A 19,093-nucleotide genomic window follows, 5' to 3' on the forward strand; every position below is an offset into this window, starting at 1 on the left:
GGATATGCATAGATTTGTTTCTTAACAGGATGAGATAGATAATTGTAATCCTTTTCTTATAACATTTCTTTGTGATTTGCAGACATGGCTCTCTTTCAAATGAACTGTTAAATGCACCAATAGTATTAACTTTTGATTACAATAATTTGGTGGTAGTTCCTTAGAATTTCTGTGTAGAAAATCGTATTTGTGGGAAGCAACATTTTCGGTCTCTTTTCCAATAGATGCCTTTTATTTATTTATTTATGAAAACATTTTATTTTCTCATTCAGACTTTTGTATTTTTTACAAAATAGCAGTCAAAATTTGGTTCTTTATATTAGATAAATACAGAATATGTAATACATATTAAAAAAAAATATATATATATAGCACTGAAGTATAAACACATAGCAAAATCAGCATTACTTAAACAGCAACCATGTTGTCCACGCAATTAGGATTTCTCAGGCGCTAAACATTGTTTTTAGCTAGAATACATATATAGTCTTTGATGCTTTATGTCAACTAGTATTTACAAAAGCTAGTCTAAAAAATACCACCACCTATAAAAGTAATGAGTCTTAGGATACAATTCTTTCATGCCATCATAAAGACTTAAAATGATAAGAGCCAAAGGGAACTAATCACTTCCTGCCGCTGCAGGAGGCAGACCTACTTAATTGTGTCTTAAAGAGGTGCACTATGAGGATCCAAAAAGGATGCTTTGGAATCCCCAGTTGTTGGTTTCTTTATGCTCCAACCATCTCTTAATCCAGGCTAGATTATGCCCCCGGTCATCTAACTGTGATAGAGGGAAGTTGCATAGAGACTTTCTTCATCTCTGCTTTCTTCTTTTAGTTTCTTGGCTGCCTGTGTTGACAACTTAATCTGCAAGTCTAGTCCCTGCAGGAAATCTTTGGCTGACACTTCCTCAGGGTGTACAGGCTGAACAGTGGCCTCTGGAGGACTGGGAGGAGAGAGGCTTTCCTTAGCTGCTCCTGGCTCCTCTTCATGAGGAAAACTGCTATCAAGTTTCATTTTCTGGAGAATCCATTGAGTTAAGTCCATTAAACAACAAAGGCTTCTCTGATATAACTGGGATGTTCAAAGCTTTCTTCAGAAATATACAATCATTGGTAAACAATTTATTTGCCCTTTTAATCTGCTCCATCTGAACATAGATGGGTCTAATGTTCTGGAAATTTCACCTCACATAAAGCAAAGAACACTCATGATCCAGTCCAAGGAAGAGCTGGAGAATTGTGTAGCTTTCCCACCTGCCCTCTGCTCAACATTTCCCAATATCCAATAAAAAATTTTTTAAATTTATTTTTTGCCAAGGACAAAAGTAGCCGAGATGCTGTAAGACCCAACGGCCTTATTCCGGTCTGCGCTTCCCCCCCAGTGAGGAGACGGAGGCCACGGCGGATCGATGCAACAAGCAAGAGGTTTGTTGTTACTCCAGCTAGCTGGGGTCCAAGTGTCTGCCCAACACAGCGGGTTTCAACAAGGACCCCAAGCACTCAGAACTAAGGGTTTATATAGCATTTTCAAAGCACTTAACTCATAGTAATTTCCCACAGCTATACATTATTCTTGCAAAACATACATCCTGGGGTTAGGCAGGATAAGACCATTCTTCAATTGTCAGGGCGGTTCCGCCTTATTCTGGTGTTTATGATTGATTAACTTGTTTTTCTATTCTTACAATGCTATCATGCAAAAATCTGTAATTCCTCTGAACAGTCTGCCTCCAAGGTTTAGAACTAGACTCCTTGTGTTGAAAGAGCTTGTTAAAAAGTTAAAATTTTTCAATATGAGGAAGAGATCTCTAAAGGTTGGTGTTCTTCCATGAATGAGTGGAACCATCACCAGAATAGAATTCTAGAACATTCCCATCACCCAAAGAATATCCCTCATGGCCATTTTCAGTCATTTTCCAACCCCATGTCAAGGCTCATTCAACCACTAATCTGTTTTCTCTCTCTACATATTTCCCTTCTCTGGACATTTCATATAAATGGGACCATATAAACTGTTCCACATTATTGATGATACTGTCAGACATTAAATGTTGACAACCTGATTGATGTGTAATTCATTCTACAATTTTTATTTGCAATCCTCTGATTATTTATATGGTTAAACACCTTTTCTTATATTATCTACTTGGTGTTTGCCTTCCATGAATTATTTGCTCAAGAATGTTTTCTCCTTTTTCCTATTAGATTATCTGAGTGTGTGTGTATATGTATGTGCACATGCATGTGTGTGTGAGGGAGAGAGAGACTTGTAGGAATTAAAAAATCTCTTGTCAGTTTTATGTATTGCACATATCTCATTACCCAGCTCTTCTGTTTACTTGTATAGTCTTTTCTGTAGATGATCAGAAGTCTTTAATAGAACCAAATTATCATCTTTTCCTTTATTTTTTGCCCAAGAAATTCTTTCCTATATTAGAGTGATGAAGATATTCTCATATAATATTTTATTAAAGCTTTATAGTTTTGCTTTCCATATTTTGTTCTGGACTCCATCTGTAACTGATTTTTTTCTATGTGTTGGTAAACGGTTCTATATCATATTTTTCCATAAGTATATCCAATTTTTTCAGCACACTTTTTGAAAAGACCCTTCTTTTCTTGCTGATCTGCCATGCCATCTCTCATATATCAACTGCCCATGTCGTATTGAAAGCATTTTTCACTGTAAGTACTGTTGTAACTGCATCACACAAATGTGAGAATATACTCTTTCATTATTACTTATTCACATTATTTTCTAATTTCCATTATGATTTCTTTTACAACCTATGGTAATATATGTGTTTTTTAATTCCCAATAATATGAAGCTTTTCTAGTTTTCTGTATTACTTTCTAGCTTAATAGAACTGTTATGAGAGAACTTGCATTGCAGGACCTAAATCCAATGGAATTTATCCTAGTGTAAAATTGTTAGAACTTATTGCTGTACCAAAGTGGTATTTTCAATGATGTGACATTCTTTATCTCAATAAATGCCTTTTGCCTTATATCCGTTTTAAGTGAACAGAACTACACCATGTTGTTGGTATCTGCCTTGTATATCCTTCCATTTTACTATCAACCACTTTCTTAATGGGTAACATATGTCTTTCCTGAATGTTGCATATTTTGAGTTTTTAAATTTAAACTTGTATCCTTTTTTAACTGAAGCATTTAATCCACCTTTGTGTATTATAGTTTTATATATATATATAGGTTTAAATCTTATATTTTGTGCTTATTGTTGCTCTTGCCTATTCTATTTTCACTTATTCCTCTTTCTTTTATGTTGAATATTTAAAATCTTCTTTATTCAACAATTTGAAGTCATATACTCATATTCTATTCTTTTACTTCACATGATGGAAAATACAACTCATGTAATTGCCAGCCTGAATTAGTATCTCCACCTTCACAAACCAAAGACCTTAGAACATATAAACTACATTTAAACCCTTTCCAAATTAATTAGTCATTATTCTTTTATATTTTTAATCCAATTACTTTTCTAAAACATCCATTAAGTATTGTTATATGTAGTTAATGTTTATTTACATTTAGCTGTATAATTATCACCTTCTTTGCCCCTTATCACCTTTTGCATCAAGTATATCCTTTGGAACTTCCCCTAGTAAATGTCTTCTGGTCCCAGACTCTCATTTATGTTTTCTCAAAATTTCTCTATTTCGCCTTCATTTATGGAAGGTATTTTCTTTCAGCAGTTGAAGATATCATACCACTGTTCTCTGATTCCCGTTCTTGGGAGAAGTTATAAGTTTAACTGTACTTCTTCTAAGGCAGTTATCTCTTAAGATTCTCATCAACATTTTCTATTTGTTCTAGTTATCAGCAGTTATACTATTTTGTATGTATGAATAATATATACTTAGGTTTGAATTCTTTAGATTTACATTGCCATTTTATATTTTCTGATCCTCTGTAGAGATTTCTTTGCTTTTCCTTTAGTTCTTTAAAAATATTACATACATATATTTTTTCAGTAGCTGGTCTAGTATTTTCAGTATGTTTTTTCTTCCTTTCACTCCTCATTTTTAATATCATGTGTGCTTGCTTTTCTTTGCCTGGTGCTCCTTAATGACCTTTTACATGGCTTCTAGAAGACACCACTGCTTAAAATGAAGGTATGTTTTATGGAAAGTATTTGCATTTTTATTTGCTTTAATCAAGTACATGAGGTATGGACAGTAAAACTTTAAATGAATTTATGCTTAAAAATTCTTTGACAACTTAATCAAACTGAAACTTAAATTCAAGTGATACCTATTCAAGGGTTCACCATCTTTGGGGCAAAATTTTAGCCCTCTTTTTAATTTTTTTTCATTTTTTTCCTATGTTCAAACCAGGACCACAACTTTCCCTGAAGCCCAACTGTAATGCGTCATTGTATTAAAGGGAATACCCCAAATGTTCCTTGCATGGATTACGCATGAATCTATCAGCCTCCTCACTTTGAGTGGCAGTGGTTATTAGAATGGATTTAGGAACCCCTTGACCCTCTGCACCTTCGAAATTACAGCTTAGTTTCTCAGGTGTATTTCATCACAGCTAGCAAATAAGTTCAGAGCAAAAGCAACCTCTCTTTTGGTCTTTAAATTTTTACTATCTTGATACATATTACTAGATTTTAAGTAAATGTTTTGTTTTACATATGTTTATCCAAAATTTTAAGCAAGTTGTGGTGTCAACATTGGTCTGAAAATTGGTGTTGGCAGAAATAATGACTCCATATTTAAAATAAGACCAGGATAATGGTGATATGGCTCTAGACATCTTTAGCTATATAGAGAAGTGAACTTAGTTAGAGTCGAAGTTATCCCAAGGAAGTACAATTAAATTAGATTAAAGACTATGAAATCCAAAATAGGAAAAGTTTATGATGTTAGAAAGGGACAATAGCATTTGATTAGATCCATAAATTCTAGACTGAATTGAGATTGCTTTGGAGATTCAGGAAATTGGGAAAGTGAAATTATACTTTCACAGGGAGTAATATTGGTAATGCTAAAGTCTAAAATGCAGTGGATGACTGAGGTGTGGTAGATAATAAGGTCATTGAAGAATTAGGAGCCAAGGACAAAAGAAATGAACATGCAGAACACACACTACAAGTGTTTATAACGGCACACATACTAGTTTTTGTAATGGCAAACCATTAGGCTAGATGACTCAATGCTAAGAAATAATGAATCTTGCCTCTGTGATGGGTGTTTATATTATGCATCCTATTTTCGTTTTCCTTTGAGATAACTCTCCTTATTGATGCACAATGTTTGAACCTGTATTCCTCAAATAAACTATATTATTAATTGCAAATAAGATTTGACTGCCCCAAATTTAATTTTGAACATACTGATTACAGAATTGGTAACAGGATGTACATTTCTCAATAAATGATCTACTGAATAAAATGGATTCATATTATATACTACAGCCCATGTATATTATTGGTATAAATATAAGAACATACTTTAATTTTTTCTTAAAAATTTCTCCAGAGTTCAATTTTAACATTTTCTTTCCCTTTCTCTATTATTTGGTTTATATATTTTTTAGTTAGGTTATTAAAAAATAATGTTTCACTTGTTTAACTGTACATAAGTACAGTTTCTACTATATACAGTAAAATTTTTATTTTGTAAGTAACAATTGCACAGCCTGTTCTTTTCTAGGGTCTAGGAAAGGTATATTGTTTACTCAGCTTTAAATGTACTATATGATATACATATATGGTATACATGAACACTTAACATTTATATTATAAATTAGGATTCCTTCCACTTAATATTTTAATAAATCTTTATTTTTTAATAGCCTCTTCACTTAAAAATCACAAGTAGGTGTATCAAGATAACTAATTTTTAACTAACAGTCATTGCTTCTCTGTGAAATAATCATATGTTCTGTTTCAGAACATTTCAGTGGTGTACAAAATAACTCCCTTCATAAAATTATGGGAAAATGAGAGCTTTCCTTTAACTATATACAAGCAGTGCACAAATAAAGCAAGATTTAACTTGTATAGGGTTGAGTCCCAGGATTTGATATAAAGCTGGTCTCTGCAGACAAATGAACTATGAAAAATCTCTTAAGCTTTCTAAGTGTCCCTTTTCTCATTTATAAAGTGGAGAGCATATTTCTTTTAGTGCCTTGCTCAAAGGGTATTATACTAAAAAAGACCTGTATGTGTGGCAGACTTGCATAAACTAAAAACTGTTATGGATGTGAAAAGTGCTCCTTATATATATTGTCAGCCATTCACAATTCTGGCCACCCAATGGCTTTATGAAAAGTGGTTTAGCAAGAACACTGAGAATGATTCTTAAGTGAGTACAGCCCTCAAGAGTTTACCACATACAGTAGGTGTGACCGCTTGAGACACACAAAAGGTGAAAGTCTGAACTCTGTTAACATCCATTGCAGGACTAAGAAATAATCAAATTATTGAAGATTTAAAATCTTGTGTGATTTTAACACAAATCCACTTAGATTATTTTCCAATCTCAATAGTAGCTCTTGAAGAAAAAGCATTCAAGTAGTTTCATTACTTTAAAGAAATAGGGACCATAGTACCACTGAAAAGACGTTTCTAGGACTTGCAGTCTGTAATTGTTTATATAAAATAATATCTTTTTCAATAATCATTTTCCATTTCTTTGTTTTTCTTTTAAACACAGAAGGCTGTTTTTACTAAAACCCCCCATGGAAGGAGTTGATAGATCCAGGATGCTGCTTCCTTCTAAGCCAAAGCTCTCTGATTTTTCTTTTTAAACAATTTTGCATGGACCTTAGAATAGATGACATAAGGAGGCTGCTTAATATCAGGCTAATAATTTCTTTTGAAATTTCAAAGTCTTTTTTTTTTGAGTGGCTTAATAAAATAAAATATGCCTATACATATATGGAAAGAGTGAGTTTATGACTATAGATTATTTTAAATCTAATTGGCATTAGTCCAATTTCATTAGAAAGTCATCCTACTAAAATATTAAAATAATTACATAAACTCAGAGAGAATAAAAAAGATTGTACAGTTTTTATTTCATTTTTTGCTATTCTCCCTACAAAGAAACATATTGTAACCACACATCTCCAGATATCAGTAACATCAAGACCTTTCCTTTGGATGGTACTCTATGGTCTTCCAAGATTTTTCCTCAATTGTACTCACTTAATCCTAAGGGTAATATTGTTGGCTAGTGAGTTTGGGGTGTTAATTAACAGTGGATATGGAAGTAAAAAAATTATACTTTCTTGCACTGAGATCATTTAAAGTTATTTGTATATTTGGATTAAATGTAAAAACAATTAAAATTTATAAGTAGAACCCTCTAAATCTACATCTATTTTCTTTTATCCATGATGTTATCTGATTGTGTATTCTGAAAAACATGTTTGTCTTCAACTGTTAATTTAGTGGGCATTTGAAAGTGTAGTTACTGAGAGGCTCTCTATGTGTTTAGTGCACAAGGTGCAGGGAAAATTTAATGTTCAATCTATAGTGCATGGGAGAACACACACTATGAAGAATTATCTCACATAAAAGTCCAAAGACAATTCGTGAGAAATAGTAATCTAATTTTAGCTCATTTGGTTGGGACCATTGCTTTTCCCAGGGATATGTGCCTTTAAGACCAAAATAAATAATTGATAATGAGAAATTATTGGTATGCTTTATTACATATTCATTTTGTATAGCTAACTAATTAGCCCACTTAAAAAGAAATTTTGTAATATGAGATGAGAATTTACCCTGCGTCTCCTCAAAATATTGCTATTCAATTTTCACAATGACACGTAATGAATAATCCATAATCCTCTCATTGTAATTTTTTGCATTAGCTATTGGTTTAATTTATAACAGACTCGTTGTGATATCTATGTTTTCCTCTATCTACTTTTATGCAAGCACCACATTATTCTAATTTTTATTATATTGTAATGTGATAATGCAAGAGCCACATTAACTGTTGCTCTTTTAAATAGCTTACATTATCTATTTCTTCAAATGAAGTTTCTAAAAAATATTTTAATGTCTACTCTTCCCTCTGAAAAAAATTAGGATTTTGATTCTAATTACTACTCAAAAAATAATTTTGGAAGACTCACCTTATGAATAATATTTAATCTTTATATTCAGATATACCTCTCCACTCTTCAATTCCGTATTAGTAGTAAAATTTTATAATTTTATTCATATTAAAGTAATTCATATTTGGTTGCAATGTTGATTTATATTTTCTTACATACATAAAATGCCTTATTATTGTGGATATGTATTGTGATTAAGGAATTTTAACAGCATACTAATACCAGATACAGACATAAATGACCTAACAGAAAAATAAGGCAATATCATCATCACTGTTTATAGCTCACTGTGTGTTGCATAATGAACAGAAGACAAACAGCTTAAGAATTCTTACTTTTAATATAATAGTATGAAAATATGAGTGAAATGTAAATCATATATACATGTACTATTCCTGATTTTAGTGAGAATGTTTAGTAAATCATCTTTGATTAAACAATAAAAATATGCAAGGTCTTAGGGAAAAAGACAGTTCTTCTTTTCGGTGGAATGCTAACTAAAGTATGGAAACAATGAAGGAGTTAGGAAATCATTATTTCACAACCATGACAGTAACAAATGATTCAGACAAGAATCATCAGGGGATGATTAAACAAGTGGGTTCATGTTTGATGAGAAAAAGTATATTATACAGCATCTAAGTATCTCACCACAAACTTATTAACTGCAAAGAGGAAAATGGTAACTTTCTTGTGTAAAACACTGTGAATTCCATTTTAACCATGAAATTAAATTGAATATTGCCAAACAAAATCTTGAGAAAAAAGAGTAAAGCTGGAGGTATCATGTTCCCTGATTTCAAACTATATTAGAAAGACATAGTAATCAAAAGAGTGGTATTGGCATAAACACAGATAATAAATCAATAGAATAGAGAACCCAGAAATAAGCCCACACATATATGGTCAATTAATTTATGACAAAGGAGCCAAGAATATACAATGGGGAAAAGACAGTCTCTTCAATAAATTGCTGGAAAAACCGGACAGCCACAGGCAAAAGAATGAAACTGGGCCCTTATCTTACTCCATATACGAAAGTTAACGCAAAATGGATTAAAGGCTTGAGTATAATACCTGGAATTATAAAACTCCTCAAAGAAAACGGGCAATATGCTCCTTGACCTCAGTTTTGGTGATGAATTTTTTCTATCTGACTCCAAAAGCAAAGGGAACAAAAGCAAAACAAACAAATGGGATGACATCAAACTAAAAAGTTTCTGCCCAGCAAAGGACACCATCAATAAAACAAAAAGGCAACCTACTAATGGGAGAAAACATTTGCAAACTATGTATTAAATAAGAGGTTAACTACCCAAAATGTATAAAGAACTTGCACACTCAACAGCAAAAATCGCAACCCAATTAAAACATGGTCAGAGGATGTGAACATTTTTCCGAAGAAGTCATAAAGACAGGCAAAAAGCTCATGAAAGATGGGCAACATCACCAATCATTGGAGAAATGGAAATTAAAACCATAATGAGGTACCACCTCACACCTGTTAGAATGGCTATTACCAAAAACACAAGATATATGAAGTGTTGGTGAGGATCTGGAGCAAAAGAAACCCTCAGGCACTGTTGGTAGAAATTTAAATTGGTGGAGTCCCGTGGAAAACAGTATGTAAGTTCATTAAGAAATTAAAAATAGAACTACCATAGGATCTAGCAGTTCCATTTCTGGGTGTTTATCCAAAGAAATAAAAACACTATGTCAAAGAGATATCTGCACCCCCATGTATACTGCAGCATTTTCATAATAGCAGATACATGAAAACATTTTAAGTGCCTATCAATGGACAAACAGATAAAGAAGATGTGGTATGTGTATACATATATACATACATACATACATACAATGGAACACTATTCAGCTATACAAAGGATGAAATCTTGCATTTGTGACAACACAGATGGACTCTGAAATAAGTCAGAGAAAAACAAATACCTATAATTGCACTTAAATGTGAAATTAAAAACAAAAACAAAAACAAGCTCATAGATACAGAGAATAGATTACTGGTGCCAAAGGTAAGAGGTGGGGAGTGGGCAAAATTAGTGTAGAAAGTCAAAAGTTACTAACTTCCAGTTATAAAACAAGTAAATTCTGGGGATGTGAAGTACATCACAGTGACTACAGTTATTAACACTGTGCTGTAAAACTGAAAAGAGGGTAAACTGAAGTCTTCATAACAAAAAAATAATTTTTTTATGACGACAGCCTTTTTTTTATGATGACTTCTTGTACTGATCATTTCGGACCGATTTGGTTAGAGTTGTCCCAGTATTTGCCTTTTTTTCTTCTATCTTATCCAATTGGGGAGTGAAAGAAGGCAGTGGACCCATCGCGATCATCATGACACACGCTTGTCTTACCTCCTGCTTTATGCCAAGAAACAGTACCAGGGCGTGATCTGGGAACACAGGAATTTGAGGTTGGCTTTTAAATGTATAATCAAAGATCTGTGTTAGTCTTCATAGCAGCATAGTTTTTGATATGACATATCTGTATCTTTGCGTTACAATCACTTTTTTTGCTAAAATAACTATTTGCATTGTTTTAGAAAATAATATTAGAAAGCCTGCTTAATTCAATCCTTCATTTAAGCTATAGACTGGATATTTCAGGTAGATCGCTAGCATTTCAACAATGATGAGTAGTCCATAACTTGGCAGATAATATAGTTTTAGGTATATAAAAGCTCTGGAAGCTTATTGGTTACGTTCAATTTATAATCCCTCATGGAATTTTCTAAGAGTTGAAAGCTTGACAAGATTTTAATGCTTCAGTGAAATATGAATAATCCAGAAAGCATAAGCACTTGAATATCATAGTGTATTTAAATAATGAGGACTGAAATTAAAAATGTGTATAATTACCTCATATATAGCTATAGATGGTAGTAATGAATCTTTGGCACAGTAAGAGTAATGTAATAATTGATTATTATTTTTCTTACTTAGGTTATCAGTGGAACAGATCTGTTTTGGAATAACTAGAATAATTATTTTACATATTATATTCATAAGGAACAGAAGATGTCTTTGGGCGAACTCATATGTGTCAACACACTAATTACGTAGTTGCATCCAATAAAGCTTGAGGAAAGATGGTTAGGTCAGTGGCTTGGAGGAAAAAAAAATTCCCTCAGGAAGTTTAAAATCTCTTTGTTTTAGGAATATAAGTTTTTCTTTAAACAAAATGAGCCACATAAAATAAGTACTTTAGGGTATAAAAACATCAGATTCTATGCAAGTGTGGCTTTCCCATTAATAGCCATTCATCTTATTAAAAATTAAAGTTTTGATGTGAAGCTTTTATTTAAAAAAAGAAAGAGGAAAGACTTGTCAGTTACTAAGACATATATTAATTGACCTATGATGATCATATTCTGAGCCAATATCTTAGTAAACTCAAAATCAAGATTTCCTCATAAGGCCTTCAAAGGAATTGACTAGCGACATTTAAAAACAAATACAAAAACTACACTTTAAGCAATAAAATTTATATTTCTTAATGCAATTTCTCTCTCCCTCACTGTCTCTTAAAAGCAAACACAAAAACACTCCTTCAGCCTCACATTTCTCTCCAGCAAGAGGTGCATGTCTTCACTTTTTTTTTCTCACTTTCTCTTGAACTATCTCCACTTTGGCCTCCGCCCTACCATTTCATCAAAATTCATTTTCTATGAGATCACCAACAAACTCTTCCTTACTAAGTTCCACGATTGGTTCTTAGTCTTTGACTTCTTTCAACTCTTGAGCATTTGGAAAAGTTGCATCTTCTGTCATTGAAGTAGCTCTCTACTACTAGGGCATGACCATCTCCGGAATCTCCCCCACTTGACTTGTCACCCCATCCCAGTCTCTGAATGCTTCTTTTCTCCTCCACACCACTGAGTGTTATACTGACCTGGTGGTAGCTCTCCAAATCCTGCTCTTTTCTACCTTCCACACTCCTCAACTATCCCGGGGGAGATCCAAGGAGAATACGAAAGCTCCTTTTCCCTCAGGGCACATGGCAGAAACAGCCAAGTTCCAAGCCTCTTCCCAGTACCCAAAATACCTCTATAGATTGTCCCTTCCATTATTTAAACAAGGTGTCTTCAACCCCTTTTAAAATTTGCTTAGACACAGCATATACTTGTGACTCTTTTGTCTTCAACTTTCTAGATTTGCTTTTGTAAGCAACTCATAAGACCCCTTGTGTTTAGTAAACTAGTCATAGTTAATTTCTTGAGATAAGTTTATTTTTCTTACTTTGTTGTTCTAATATTGTTTTTCCTAATTTACACAATAATATAAATCAATTCTAGTTCTTAATTCAAAACAACAGGGATATTTTTACTAGTCACATCTAGCTATCCACATGTATTCTTTAGGAACATGTGAAATTAAATTGATTAAATCTCAAATATTTAAATTGTTATTGATAGAACTAGTATCTAGATTATTTATCTTTTAATGACTTTTTCCTTCTTTGTGATTTTTGTTTCTTTCAAGACAAAGAAAAAGGAGACATGGATCTTTTCCTCAATTTATTTTCTAGGAATACATATAAAATATGTATATATATGACTATAATATAAAACTATCATATGAGAAATATAGGTACTGTTATAAAACATCAGAGGAGGGAAATTGAACTCTTCCTGCACAGTATCAGGTGTATCTCCATAATGATGGCATATGAAAGAAACCTCACGAAAAGTTAGCTAACACCCAAAATGCAGTCATTTGGGGGAGTCTTACAGCAATTGCATAGTCATTCAGGCATCTTTCCCCACATTATTTCTCAATTTTATTCCCAAGCAAAAAAAAAAATCCTTCTTCATTAAAAATTTCAACAAAAAGATTCAAACTCCTCTATGCTATAATTTTTGTAGAATGATGAACAAAATTTCAAGAATATTTGAAAAATAAATGTTATTTATCTAATTTAAGAATAAGTATCTCAACATACGTGACTGATTTTGTTCAACTGTAATTATCCTCACTTTTAAAGCCCACATTTTCCCCTCTTTAGCAAGAGCATCTTTTTTCAAATGAGCTCATGTTCCTTTTTACGTGACCCTTGAAGTCTTTTTGGTGCTATCCTGTGTGACACCGTGTTCCACGCTTTCCTTGGTCATTCCTGCTCCAGAATTGGAATTGGTCATTTCTCTAGGAGGGACTCATTTTTACTGGGAGAAGTAATTAAGACCCTCTCATGGGAAATAAAAACTCTTGTTATTAGGTTGGACATTCTTTTTAGGCGCCTGTAGTGAAATGAGCTAAGCAGATAGTTTAGTAGTAGATAAACAGACAGACATTTTTAAGACAAATAATACTTGATGAGGTCCTACGAAACTACTTTCATTCAAATTTAAGACCACAGGATTTTAATAAATCTTTTTCTGTACATATCACCTTTCTTTTACACCAAGGATCTCTAGGGAACAAGATATAATAAAGTTTGTATATTCCATAAGCATTATTTTAAATTTATTCCACCTTATACTCACACCATTCCCCAAAAATATTAGTGCTTCCATTACATATCTGAGGATAGTTCAACTTTTTTGCATATACTTTGCCAATTTCCTTGTCTTATTAGCTGTATTATATCTACAATGTCTGGGCATATAGTCATTGCATGTTTTCCTTCACGTTTAAGCCTTTTTCAATTTTAATTCTATAAGTGACTACGTGTTTAATAATCACCACCCTCCCCATGTCAATGCTTTTATAGCCATTTGGTTATCTGAAGACTGTTCCTTAGATTTCTCTGGAAGGCTCAAGAGAACAAATTACCTGAGTTCTTCCATGTTGGTAAAACTTTGTTCATGCCTTTTATTGGAAAGTCAGTTTTGCTGTATTTTATGTTGACTCCATTTTATTTTCGAGTGTGTTCAGTATGTCATTCCTTTTTTTCCCTACAAAAAGCACTGCTGTTGAGACTCTATTGATAATCTAATTTTCTATCCTATGTAAGCTTTTGTCTTGATATCCAGATGAGTTTTTGATTTTAAAAATCTTAAGTTCAATAATTTTAACAGAATATGTTTTGCAGTTAATCATTCTGTATCCAAATTCTTAGGTACCCAATGAACTATTCCAGTATTAACTTTTTTTATTTTAACATCAGGAAAATTATAAGTTACAGGTTATTTTTTTTGTGTTATTTCCCACATTGTTTTCTTCAAAAAGTCCAGTCATGTATATTTTTATCTTCTTTGACTTTCTTCAATAATTGTTTATTGAATTCTTTTCAAGCTTCTTTTTGATTTTTGAAATTGCCTTTTTAATCTTCTAAATTTAAAAAGGCATTTTCTGCTGTATTCCATGTATATCTTCTTATTACAATACCTTTAAGTCATGTTTTTCTTCTATTTTTAATTGTTGCCTGAGGTTTATTACTTCATTTCTGTATTATTCTAATTCTCACTCATGCTGCTTTTTCATGTCATATCATTTTCAAAAGGTTTATAACTCACCTTAAATTTTTAACTTTGTTAGGTATATTAATCTGCATTTTCTTGTAAAAAATATGTATGAAATTTGACCTTGTTATCTGTTGATTATTCTTATACAAAACAGTGTTCCTGAAGTTTTAAAAGAAGGCATGGCTCAGAGTCTTTACTAACTTAGAAAATAACAGAATATGGAGCCCTGAGATTATAAAAAAAAAATACTAGCATGCTTTTTGGGATTTTCTGGGTTTATTGCCCCTACCTCACTTTTATCTGGCCATTTCTTCTTTCCTGTCTGTCCATATCTTAATTTTTATTCCACTCTCATCTGTTTCTCCTCAGTATATAGTTCTGTCCTGGCAGGGAACCCTACCTAGTCACTTTGGGGAGCTCTTAAAGGGTAGAATCATCTAGCCCTCTAGAGCTTGTTAGGGACCCATATGCTCCCCCACTGTTTCCCTGGGCAAGCCTCCTCCCCTTGTGAGCTTCTGTCCAAGTTGTCCTCACAGCGGCCTCTACACCTTTCAGCTGTGTCAGGTGCCTTTGGCTTCCATTCGCTTTCTGCTTCGTGTACATGGACACCTTGCAGGTTTTGTGGATTTGTTTTGTTTTGTTTTAAATTCAGCCTACTTACATTTTGGGATCCATGGAGGTAATCTGCCACCTAGTTTTGTTGTAAATATTGTCCATGAGTTTTAGTTTTTGCTAAACAATTTTACTACCTTTTCATGTGATAATTAAAAAAAAATTAACTACTGTCATTAGTACCATTTATCAAGAATCTTCCACAGTTAACATTTCCCCAAATACCTGAAATATATTCTTCACTGGGAAAGTTTCTCTAGATATCTAGTACTTACTGGATTGCTAAATACAAAACTCCTTTCTAAAGATTACTGAAATATTTTTTATCTAGTATTTTATCCAATTATTTTATCTAATATTACTGCTATTTATCTAACATTTTTTTCATTACCAATTTTTTTGGTTTTTTCTGTTTGTTTTATATCTATTTTGTCATCTATTTGATTGAGCTTTTTCATTTTTAATCTACTAAAATGTAATTCTTATTTTCCTTTTTTGAAGTAACTGCAAAGATCTACTAATTCTTTTCTCTATAATGTCTCTTTAATTGCATGGCTAAGCTGGTTGAGAAAATGAAAAGCTTCAAAGACCCAAAAAGGTAAGAAACTACAAACCCATATACATATGTATATATAACCCATACATACATACATATATATATATATATATAAACTCCAAACTACATATACATATATATATGTATGTATATATAAAATGCATTTTTATAATTTGTACTTTTGAGTTTAAAAATTATACCTTACTTAAACGGGCATTTGCAGAAGTGGGTTAAGGAAACTATTAAATAGACAAGCCCAGAGTCAAAATCCTAAATGACAGACTGCTCATGAAAACTGAAAATGGATATTCAGGATTGTCTGATGCCTCCCTCCATCCTCAAAATGCTGTTCATGTTGAACATGCTCTAATTACCTACAAAACTGTATTTTGGGAATTACATGAGGTAGCATTTACAAAATAATTTGAAAATAATAAAATCCATGTAAATGCAAGGTATTCTTATTACAAAATAATGCTATTTTGCCTTTACAAACAGACCCTGAATTTACCATTCACTCTTTTCACCTGGATTCTTTTTAAGTGGTAGCTAGTAGGTGCTCCTGTCCTAATAAATTAGTTTTATACAAGGCTCTAACTCCTACAGGCATGTAAAACTGAGCCTGTTTTCTTTCTACAGATTTTACTAAACACGTGGATATGGCTAAGTCCCAGGGTGATATAGTGTTCGAAAGCAAAAATATAAAACCTGCATATTTCCTCTGTGGACAATCTATTCTAAGAATGATATCAGTCGTCCTTTGAAATAGTCCATGTGGTACATAATAATGCTGTTGTATCTCAGAATAAGGTTTCTTTTAGTCATTTACATCATTGTTTCAAAAGACATATATTTTCTGAAGCCAAAGCACAATTATAAGTTTCCAAAGATAACCACTACTTAGTAGGAGGCAGAGCTAATAGATTTTAACCAAAATGATGGCACAACCCTAAAGGAAGAGATACAAAGTTTGTCATAATTTACATCCAATCTCAACTTGCTACATCCAAACTGCTTTAAAAAAAAATCACAGAAGATATAGTAAAATAGCTGCCAAATGGAATAGTGTGTGACCCTCATCCTAGCAGTATGGTAAGTGGTTTACAGATTGAACATATATGGAAAAAAAAGGATCTTTTTATATTCCCTCAGGAAATTTAGGCAGTCAGATGTTCTATTATTGTCTTCTATTATATTATGAAAAACAATTCAGGAATTGGAAATGTAGGGGGTGTATGAATTTCCATATTTCATAAGAAAATGTAACTTCTAAAATACAATTCTCAGCAAAAAATATTATCTTAGGAATGCTATTAATATCATATGCTTATATTCAGTGTCTTCTAAATGTAAGTTTTCCCTATAGAGTTGGCTCTGTTTAAGTGTATGTTTTCCCAATAGCTTATTTCTTATCAGAGAATTTAGAACAAAAGAGACAGCACACTCTGGACCAGATCAACTCTTTTTCTCTCATCATATTGAGAAAGAATCTGTGATTCAGAGAGCTTACTTACTAAGAGTATAAAATAAAATCTTCACATATTGTGCTCAAAAGCTATCTTATTGAATGCATGAATGAATTAATCTTACCTAATCAGTGGGAAAAGTAGCATAGCACACAATTTTGCTCTTGAGCCTTACTCTCTTGGTCAAATATTTAATGGTGAGGTCTTTTGTCATGATATATGTTTTAAATAGAGATGTAAAGCCATACTAAGTGAACAATAATTTGCATATCTTGGCTTGTGCTATCAGCATGAATTCCAGACATAATTTTAGTGCTATGAGTTTTCTATATTTTATGTTTCCTCCATGATAAACAATGATATTGTGTTTGCTATTTCATCTAAACTCTGAAAGAACTTTGTGAGAGGTAGATAGCATGACTATTAAGAGAAAACTGAGAATCCACATTATTACAAAACCTGTTAGGAATTTGCTGATGCATTTTCATATATCCCCAAGGAGTTTAGTTTGTTATTTATTCTTTAGAAAGTAAGAACAATATTTTATGTATAAATATGTTACACTTGTATGTATGTACATAGTTCGGGACAATGAGGATGTGTGGCTCCCTCTCATAATCTGCCACTAAGATTCCATATGTCTAGACTTGTTTATAGGCCTCTTCCAAGAACTTATTTATGGACAGTCCACAAAGTCTACCACAACAAAAGTTTAAAAAAGAAGACTCACCTTGCTAAAAGTATGAAAACAAAAAATATTTTGTCCAGTTTATCTCCAGGGACTTGGGTCTCACTGCTTTTGAGAAAATTTGCTGGGAAAAAAAAAAATTTTTAAATAACTAGTTTTCCTCCCAACAAACAAAAGTCCCGGACCAGAGAAATTCACTGGTAAATTCCACCAAACACTTAAAGAAGAATCAAGATCACGAACAAGATACCACTCTTGTTCCCACTTTCACCACTTTTATTCAACACAGTAATGGAAGTCTCAGGTAGAGCAATTAGGCAAGCAAAAGAAGTAAGTTCTCCAAATCACAGAAGAAGAAGTGAAACTGTCACTCTTTGTAGATGACATGGTAATATACATAGAAAACCCTAAAGAGTCCACCAAGAAAATTGTTAGAACTAATAATTTAATAAAGTTGCAGGATACAAAGTCAATATGCAAAAATCAATTCCATTCCTAGACACTAATAACAAACTACCAGAAAGAGAAATAAAAAATAAAATCATATTTAAAATTACATCAAAAGAATAAAACACCCAGGATTAAATTTAATCAAGGAGGTTAAAGGCCTGTACAGTGAGAACTGTAAGATACTGATAAAAGAAAATGAAGAAACAAAAAAAAGGAAAGATCTTCTGAGCTCATGGATTGGAAGAATTAGTACTCTTTAAAATGTCCATACTATCTAAAAAGCCATCTACAGATTCAGTGCAATACCTATCAAAATACCAATAACAATTTTCTCATATAAATGGAACAAACAATCCTAAAGTTTATATAGAATCACAAAAAATCCTGCATGGCCAAAGCAATCTTGAGAATCTTGGCAATGATGTTTTCGGATTTAATAACAAACACAAAAACACAAAATCAAAATAAGTAGGGCTACATAAACTAAAGAGTTTATACACATCAAAGGAAACCATCAACATAATGAAAAGGCAAACAATCAAATGGGAAATAAGTTTTTGCAAGTCATATGTCTGATAAGGAGGTAATATCCAAAACACATTAAGAACTCCTAAAACTCAAAACCAAAAAACCTGTTAGAAAAGTGGGCAGAGGATCTGAATAGACGTTTTTCCAAAGAAAACATGAAGATGGCCAATAGGTAGGTGAAAATGTTTAAACATCACTGCTCATCAGGGAAGCAGAAATCAAAACTACAAGATACCACCTCACACCTGTTA

At 32.5% G+C, this 19,093-nt stretch overlaps 1 protein-coding gene, 1 long non-coding RNA gene and 1 pseudogene across 2 annotated transcripts in view; 1 reads left to right on the forward strand and 2 right to left on the reverse strand.

Annotated features, from left to right (window-relative positions):
- Positions 1 to 19,093, forward strand: part of LOC130680903 (zinc finger protein 541-like) — a 507,420-nt gene that overhangs the window by 273,488 nt on the left and 214,839 nt on the right. The window lies entirely within an intron of this gene.
- LOC130680917 (uncharacterized) overlaps positions 1 to 19,093 on the reverse strand; it is a 477,927-nt gene that overhangs the window by 246,090 nt on the left and 212,744 nt on the right. The window lies entirely within an intron of this gene.
- On the reverse strand, positions 361 to 1,153 carry LOC130680912 (lysM and putative peptidoglycan-binding domain-containing protein 2-like; annotated as a pseudogene).

The sequence above is a fragment of the Manis pentadactyla genome, chromosome 15 (assembly GCF_030020395.1).
Source record: "Manis pentadactyla isolate mManPen7 chromosome 15, mManPen7.hap1, whole genome shotgun sequence".
Lineage (NCBI taxonomy): Eukaryota > Metazoa > Chordata > Mammalia > Pholidota > Manidae > Manis > Manis pentadactyla.